This window comes from Perognathus longimembris, chromosome 12, assembly GCF_023159225.1.
Source record: "Perognathus longimembris pacificus isolate PPM17 chromosome 12, ASM2315922v1, whole genome shotgun sequence".
Taxonomy (NCBI): domain Eukaryota; kingdom Metazoa; phylum Chordata; class Mammalia; order Rodentia; family Heteromyidae; genus Perognathus; species Perognathus longimembris.
Genome location: NC_063172.1, coordinates 65,612,278 through 65,621,222, shown reverse-complemented (window position 1 = coordinate 65,621,222; position 8,945 = coordinate 65,612,278). Strand labels below are relative to the sequence as shown.

General features: G+C 45.3%; 1 protein-coding gene across 1 annotated transcript in view; it reads right to left on the bottom strand.

Moving 5' to 3' along the window:
- The window catches only part of Dnajc5b (DnaJ heat shock protein family (Hsp40) member C5 beta), a 49,026-nt gene that overhangs the window by 27,614 nt on the left and 12,467 nt on the right, over positions 1–8,945 (bottom strand). The window lies entirely within an intron of this gene.

Genomic DNA, 8,945 nt, shown 5'->3' with positions numbered 1-8,945 from the left:
TTACCAAGGACATGAATGTCAGGGAGAGGACCAGCAGAGTGATTGTGGATGTCTTGCTTCCAGTTTGTCCTTGCTTTTGCTCAATGCAGTTGCAAAGATACATTCTCACTGGGTCACTGTTCAAGCCTTTTCTCCTTTGCGTGTAGAACGACTTCAAGTCTGACTGGTCTTTCAGCTTCTCTTCTCCCAAATCATAGGCCGGTCATCAATAATTCTTTACTCCCGTGCTTTTCAGACAAACCTTTTCTTTCAGGTTTTCTAGTTGTTCTCAGCAGGAGGGCAAACCGTTGAAAGTTGCCTAGTCGGTGATGAAGGAGAAACTTGGGATTCAGAAACTCTTACCATTTATGCCTATTTTCTCTTCTTTCTACTATGAGTCTCTCCAAGGCTTTCTACCACCGTTGTATAAATGAGCCAAAGATGGCCTCTGTGTATCGGCCTCAGGTTATTTCTTCACTGCAGCTGAGACCCATTAGCTCCGAAGCCTGCCAAAGCCAAAGTCAAACTTTTACATAGCCAATTATTTTAAAAATAGCCCAAACAGATTTTGAGCTACTTTGCGGCTTCCTGTTTCCTCCTATGTCCTGTGAGATCTCATGCCACATTGAATGGCCATTGATAAGACAAAGCCTTTGAATTTTGTGGGTTTTTTTTTTAAATATTTGTATTATCTTTAAGTAGCTGTGCAAAGAATTAGCCATTCACTGAAGCGGTTTATGAATACAGTAGCTCTTGGTCAAGGTCGCCTCTGTCAACATTCCTTCCCTTGCTTATCTTCATTTTAGGTTATATATTGAATTATCTTGCCATGTAACAGAGCAGTGAATGCGCACGATGCGTGGTGATCTGCGTCATCACCTTGACAGCTGCAGGTGCTCTCAGCCCACCCCTCGTCTGGTTTGCTCAGTTCCACGGTGCGCGCGATGACTTCCTGCCGGCACTCTTCCCCCCTGGCCCGTCACTGTTGGTCTGCAGACCGGCCGAGCCCCTGCGGCCCTGGAAGCTCTCACACCCGGGACTCTGGCTGTGCTGCTGAGGGCGGCCGCACGGGGGCACAGCCCTCTCACTGCGCCTTGCACTTGCCTTCCTGTCCCGTCTGCGGGACACCTCCCTAGGTTGTCAGTTTCTGGATGACCTTGGGGACCAAGGACATCCCAAGGATGTCTCTTCTCCAGCCCTGTCCAAACTCTGCACAGTAATGCCCCTTGTCTATCACCGCCCCTCCGGGGCAGACTTGCCCCTCTGATCCCAATCCCCCCCGCCGTCTCATTCGTTCCTGTCCGGTCTCTCTCCCTGCAGGGAGCTTTGGTACAGCCTGCTGCTGACAGGACGCTGGAGCAGGCTGTCAGGAAGCTCCGGGAAGCAGCATTCCCTGGGCTGCACGAGAACACGGTCCATCCCTCGTGGGGACAGAAGAGAAAGGCTATGGCGTCATTTGGCTTCGAATTGCAAATCATGATGGCAAAGCTACCCCTGCTGTGTGCTGATTCTTTCTGAAACACCTGCTAGCACAATGTCCGACTCAAGTGCGAGGACGGCCAGGACCCTACGCAGGCACACACAAGGCCGGTCACACGGTCCACCCTCTCCTCACCCATGCCAAGGGACCGCCGAGCCACTCACCCCCACAGTGGGTAGAGCGCCCCTGCCTTTCTGGGATCCAGTGTCCCGTGTGTGATTGGAGCCAGATGCGAGGAGACAACTGCTAGAACCCTCCGCCTTGATCCGCTCCAAGGCCAGGGGCTTCTCTCCTACCCAACGGCTTGGAAAGCCAAGTGCTGACCCCTGGTGGTGGCTGAGGCGGCGGTGCTCCTGACTTGGTCCGTGTGAGGTCTTAAGGTGGAGTCCTAAGTACAAGAATTCACAAGGCGGCTGTATGCAGGGGCCACACCTACGATCCCAGCCCTCCGAAGGCGGAGGCAGGACGGTTGCAAGACCAACCCGGGCTCTATCAGGAGATCCCTGCCGCAAAAGTAAAACAAAGAGCTACACAGTCAGCGACATTCCATCTTTTTAAAGATGTAGGTGCCAATTGGTAAAACCTTAGTTTAATTTTCTAGTCACTATGATTCTTTTTGTGTGTGTGTGTGTGTGTGTGTGTGTGTGTGTGTGGTTTGATTACAAACCAGGTATTTATTCTTAATAAAGAGGCCATTTGTACAAACGCAGTCATGTGTGTGCCCTCAGTTAAAGTATTCTGTATGGCAGTCATAGAAGTACTGTGCAGGGAAAGAGGACCCAAAGTTTCAGCACCAGTAGTCACGGGTGAATTCAGGCAGCTACAAGGATCTCTGTGTGCCATACTGTAACCCTGCGTACCCCAATATCAACAGGTATAGCAGTGCCTGGCTCAAGCTCCCAACACAAGCTTGTGGGCCTCTAGCTTTGATGGGTTTCTTGGGGAGGAGACTGACATTGGTATTTTGTTAGGGCAGCGCACCCCCTAGGGGAACTCTGAGTGTTAAGAGGCCGTCAGCCTGGGCTGTAGGAGACACTGCTCCATACTCCTCAGCTTGCCCCCTCAGCTCTCTCTGAACCAGAGCTCCCATCACTGGTTCTGCCATTAGCAGGCATGACGTCTCTGTCTCCTGCTGGTTCTAGTCCAAGCCCCAAGGCTGCACAGTGTGGCCAAGTTCTGAGCAGGCCAAAGGCGCTCAGTGTCTCTGGCCTTCAAAGGTTTCACCTTCATCTTCAGATAGAACTTTAGGTCAAGCTCTCACTTAAGTGCTAAACTCACTTTTTAAACCTTAAACTCACCTTTTAAACACTACCTGACCTGCTCTTCTAGACCGGAGTCTCATTGGCTTAATCTTCGTAACTTTACAGCCTGACTCTCACAGTCAAGCACCTGAATGTGACTCAAATTATCTATTTCAATTCTTTAGACATTCTGATTTTCTGTCACACCCTCAAGATGACGACTCTGGCTACCCACTAGTCCCACTCTCGTCTTTGGAGTGACCACGGTGCTGGACAAGATTGTCCAATTGTGCAAAATGGGAACACTAAAGACACGCTATTTCGCTCCTCAGCTGCTTCCATGTCACTTGCCAATCTTTTTGCTCAACTTCAGTGAATTTCCTCTTGTGTTTCCTAGGACAAGTGTTCAATCTTACAACACCCCTCGATTCCTCTCCCTCATTCACTCACCCTCTCTCAACAGGCAACTTCACTTTTTACTTTGAAATGATAGAATGATTGTTAGAAGGAGACAAGTTCTTCCTGCTCCCCTGTCTCCTCTAGCATTTTCTTATGTAATTACACCTATCTGGAAACAAGAAAAGTTCCACCTCTGTAAGACTGATCCTGACAGTGTGTCCATCTCACTGATCACTTTTCTCAATCATGATCAATCATTGATCCAACACCACTGTCTTCAGTAATGTCTCCATCTTGCTCCTCCTCCCCAGGAAGTAGACAAACTCATTGTCATAGTTTAAAAAGGAAAACATTTTGCTGGGTGCCAGTGCCTCACGCCTGTAATCCTAGCTACTCAGGAGGCTGAGATCTGAGGATTGCAGTTCAAAGCTAGGCCAGGCAGGAAAGTCTATAAGATTCTTATGTCTAATTAATCACAGAAAAAGCTGGAAGTGGAGCTGTGGCTCAAGTGGTAGAGTGCCAGCCTTGAGCAAAGGGAGCTCAGGGGTAGCTCTGAGGCCCTGCATTCAAGACCCAGGACCAGGAAGGGGAAAACATTTTGCCTTACCTCTCTTTTAAGCTAAAAGTCTATGAATTTTTCTCTTCCTTCTCAGTGTCCATTCACTTTTCAACCCACTGTAACCTGTCCATCATATCCTGGCTGCAAAATCCAATGGTTCATTGTTAGACCTCTTACACTTGATCTTTCTTCAAGCTTTGATGAATGCCTCCTCTTCTCTGAGCTACTTGGACAGTTCTCCATTCCTCTCTTGCCTCGTCATGGAAGCTAGAAATAGGAAGTGCAGACCTGAAGAAAAGTCACTGATCACAACGACCCTAGGAATGACAGATTGTTGCTACATGAAGAATGAAGGGCAGCGGGTGGAAAGCTTGATCTAGCAAGAGGAACGCTATACAGCCCACCAGAGAGATGACTCCAACGTGGCCTCATGCACTCTTCTTTTCAGTGGAAGGTTTTAGAACTCAGGAAACAAATTAGTGCCTGATAGAGATTAATTTCAATTAATCTTGTGGGGTTGAATCACCACTCTGCCTTGTAAATATTTACAACCCTTCTATTAACTGTGCGTTCCCCTGACATTTACACTTTATTCAGAAGCAGCCTCTGTGTTTACCTATAATTGCTAATAAAGATGGGTGAAAACACCACAGATTGGGGTTGCCACAGAAATGAGACTCTTTCCTGTTCCTTGTGGAAATAAAATGTGTCTCACTTTGGTCTCCTCTGAGGCAACTCACCTCTTTAAATTTGGAAGGAAGTTTCCAGAAAGTTCCAGAAAGTGACACTGAATGAAATAGAAGAATCAACCAGTGAGTCCCCTGATGTCCTGTGACCCAAAGTAGTTTGTATTTTGTCAACAGGGAAAGAATAAGCTTACCCATGAGGCACGGCAAGAAAGAGTTAGATCATTATGTACTTTCCCACTAAGTAGATTAATATTTTGTGAGAATCTTATACCAGGCATGTCAGAGAAAATAGGCATGGCTTTGTACATTGCAATTCTGTTTCTATCTAGATATATACTTGTCAGCATAAACACTGACTAACATTTATGTTGCACATGTCATTTCCAATACTCAAGACTCACATTCTGTAAACGGGTTATTTTCTACTGTATTATCCAAACGGTCACCTTCTAATTACTGTTTACTTGAAGGTCCAAGAGTCTTATCCCATGCATTTTGTCCCCCAAAATGAAGCTAGTGTCTTTCTTGGACATCTTCTCCTCTTCTTCCTGTGCATACCATGCCATTCACCAACATGACTGCACAGATTTGAGCAATGATTCTGAAGAGCTGAGGAAAGAATCGAGGAGGAAAGATTTCATTTTTGCATTTGGCAGATCTTGGCATGCTGATAGGGCTCAAAGTGCCATCGGAGACCCACTATGTCTGCCTTTAAGGATTCATGGAGTAGAGGAGGCCGATAGGAAAATGAGAATCCCAGAGCCCTTGAGGCCCTCAGGACACAGAGCAGGTGGAAGGTGCTCTGGCTTCCAAGAAAGATGATCTGCCAAAAGCCAGGTGCCAGTGGCTCAGGCCTGTAATCCTGGCTACTCAGGAAGCTGAGATTTGAGGCCAGTGGTTCAAAGCCAGCCCAGGCAGGAAAGTCTGAGAATCTCTTTTCTCTAATAAACTACCAAGAAGCCAGAAGAGGAGCTGTGGCTCAAGTGGTAAAGCACTGGCCTTGAGAAAAACCAAATAAACAAAAAAAAACTCAGGGACTGTGCCCAGACCCTGAGTTCAAATCCAATAACAGCACAAAAACGAAAGACAAGGAAGGGAGGGAGGGAGAAGGAAAGAAAGAAAAATGAAAAGGTCCTATGTCACAGTTTTTGCAAATCATCCCTTCCTAAATGCACCTAAATGCCTTGTTACTCATCGTGGGCATGATATTTGGGGTCACCCTTTCTCTGTCATAATTCCCTCAAGTAGAGTCTTACTTTTAGATTCAGCCTCTCTTAAAATAAGCTAAAGATGCATTATCCTCTCAACGTATTAAACTTGGTAGCTTAATATTTTCATAAGCTTAAATAGACACAAACATAATCCTCATCACATGCTACAAACATTGGCATATCAAAATAAACCAAGTCTGGAGTCTGATGCTGGTGGCTCAGGCCTGTCAGCCCAGCCACTCAGAGGCTGAGATCGAAGGACCGCAGTCTGAAGCCAGCCCAGCAGGAAAAGTCCCTGGCAGTCTTATCTTCCATTAATCTCAGAAAAAGCTGGAAGAGGAGCTGTGGGAATTTTCAGGAGACCCAAGATCTTGAGTCATTTGAAAAGCCCTGAGACCTGAAAGCCCCTCATTTCAACACAGCCACCATCTCTTCAATTACCCAATTGCCCCACCATTCATTAGTGTCTCTCTCCTTCACCAGCTTCCTCAATTAGCTTCCAAACTCAAATGTTTTGTGGATGCAGAGATACTTTAATTAGATGACAAAACATGCCAGTGTCAAGTGAAAGAGGAAGCTGTAGCTTTATCTTTTATATCAGAACTATAAAAGAGTAACTTAAATGAGGCACCTTCAGACAGTATGCACAGGCAATATAAAATGAACAGTATTTGCCCGTCTCATGGAAGCTCTGGTAGGGATTAAGAGACTTGGCCTAGCAGCAGGAACATTGGATTTAGTGAGCCTTAGACTTGCTACCTGGTAGACGGATGGTGTTCTGGGGTGCTGAAAGCATGCTGCTTCACTTGGTGAGGGTCCCAGGGACGACTCACTACCATGAGTCGGTCTCTCACGCTGAGATGTGCCACTTGTGATCTTGTGATACAGACCCCAACTTCACCTTGCACCAGAGATAAATAGGTTTCAAACAGTAGCACCCAATGGCAAGCTAGTTTTAGACTTGTAAAGATGACAGGGATTATTTGTTCAATCACAATAGTTCCTGGTTACTTTTACTCTGCTTTGTTTTTTTTTTATCAAAAGTTTCCCATATCTTAAAAAAAAACAAAAAACTGATCTCATTTCTTTTTACAAAGGGGCAAGAGCTTCAGTACCTGAAAGGCTGACACAATAAAGGCCTTCCTCTTGTCATCTCTTCTTGCTGTCCTTTGAGGTCATAGAGAACTCCAATGTATTAGCTACTTAACAAAGTAGAGTCTCAGAAAATGTAGAAAAGAAGTTGCTTTGTAAATTCTATGATAGCTTTATAAATAGGCACAGAAGTGGCTAAAGCAGGCCTTTGAATATTTTATTAATGGTAATTCTCTTAAAGAATAAAAGACTAGGGCTGGGAATATGGCCTCGTGGCAAGAGTGCTTGCCTTGTATACATGAAGCCCTGGGTTCAATTCCCCAGCACCACATATACAGAAAATGGCCAGAAGTGGCGCTGTGGCTCAAGTGGCAGAGTGCTAGCCTTGAGCAAAAAGAAGCCAGGGACAGTGCTCAGGCCCTGAGTCCAAGGCCCAGGACTGGCACAAAAAATAAATAAATAAATAAATAAAATAAAAGACTAGAGGGGCCAAGAATGTCCTTCCCAACTATGTACTCCCATCTTAGAGGACGTTTTCTCCTTTCCTGTCTGAAGAGTTGCATCCTACACCCTTTTCAGTTGCAGGAGAGAAAAGGGGTGATTTCAAACCTCAGAGACGGCCAGGCTTGAATGAACACAGCTCTAGCTGGGTCCTTTGAATCCTTGCTCCAGGGACCTGAGCTCCACCCGTGCAAAACTGGGAAAGAGAATAAGAGCCAAGATTCGTCTTCTTTCCTCCCTTCCCCTCCCCTCCCCTCCTCTGGAACAGTAGAGTTCCCCTCTCTTCTCAGATCAAAGTTGGTTGAAAAAGCTAGCCGTTGCCAAGGGTAGGTGGCTTTGTGTGTCATCCTAGCCATGCAGGAGGCTGAGATCTGAGGACCATGGTCAAAGCCAGCCCAGCAAGGAAAGTCCAAGAGATCCTTATCTCCAATGACCATCAAAAAGCCAAAAGGAGAGCTGTGGCTCAAGAAGCTTTCCAGTATTAAAAAAAAACGTTTTTCCCACTTCGTTCTGGCCTTTGTTAATTCAGATGAGAATTGCGTCATCATTCAAATTGTCAGAGGACACCTATAGGTGAGTGTCCTTCCTCCCCAGCCTAACTGCTTAAAGGATTTTTCCTTCGTTTTTAGTTTTTTACAAGTTTTTTATTGTGTTTGGCATAGATTGCTTTGGGTTTATCCTCTCCGTATTGCCTGTTTTTTGTTTATACATTTTATTCACATTTATTTTTCATTTTTAGTGTGCTCATAGAAAATTAGAACACCCTAAGCAGGAGTTTAATAGCAATTTGTGTAAGCAAAGTTCCATTCCATCTCTAAGCTGAATTGGTCAAAGCTTCTCTAGTATTTACAAAGCGTGATAAACAGGACACTAACAGCCATTGCATCTGAAGAGCTCCCTTTTTCTCAAAGACAGCATTCCTTGTCAAAGCATTCATTGTCTTCCGTAATCAAAACCATAGCACAGTATAAACAGTCCATTACACCAACCACAGCTTGGTTGAGCTTAAAATATGTGTGTGTGTGTGTGTGTGTGTGTGTGTGTGTGTGTGTGTGCTTAAAAAGTCCCAAGTTGGCTGCAGTTTTACAAAAATGGACAGGGTGGAAAGTTGAAAACCTCATGTGCTTCTGGATATTGAGATTTCTTTTGTGCACTAGTCCCAATTAAAGATGCCTTGCTAGTTATACACACTTACATTTTATTAAGGTCATAAACAATAAAGTCTATACAACTTGTAGTTCTACTTTATCACTGACCGGTACAGCTAACAGGAGATAAGTGAAAAGTTGCTTTGGTTTAAATGTCTGTCTGCTTTTTTTCTTCCTTTGTCCATCATGGGGCTTGAACTCTGGGCCTGGGTGCTGTCCCTGGGCTCTTCAGCTCAAGGCTAGCGCTCTGCCACTTGAGCCACAAGGCTTCTTCCAGTTTTCTGCTGGTTATTTGGAGATAAGAGTCTTGCAGACTTTCCTGCCCAGGCTAGCTTTGAACCACGATCCTCAGATCTCAGCCTCCTGCGTAGCTAGGATTACAGGTGTGAGCCACTAATGCCCCGCCTGTCTGCTTTTTGAATCTGTACGTTTATATCTCTTGTCAAGTGTGAGTTTCAGCTATTCATTCTTCAAGTACTCTTTCAGTTCTGTTCTTTTGCTCCTCTTCATCCAAGATTCTCATTTCACAAATCCTGAATCTCTTGTTATTGTCCCAAAGTTTCCTTAGACTGATTTTCTCTCTATTGTTCATACTGGGTAAATTCTATCGCTCCATCTTCAACCTCCTTGATCCTCTCTGGCATCA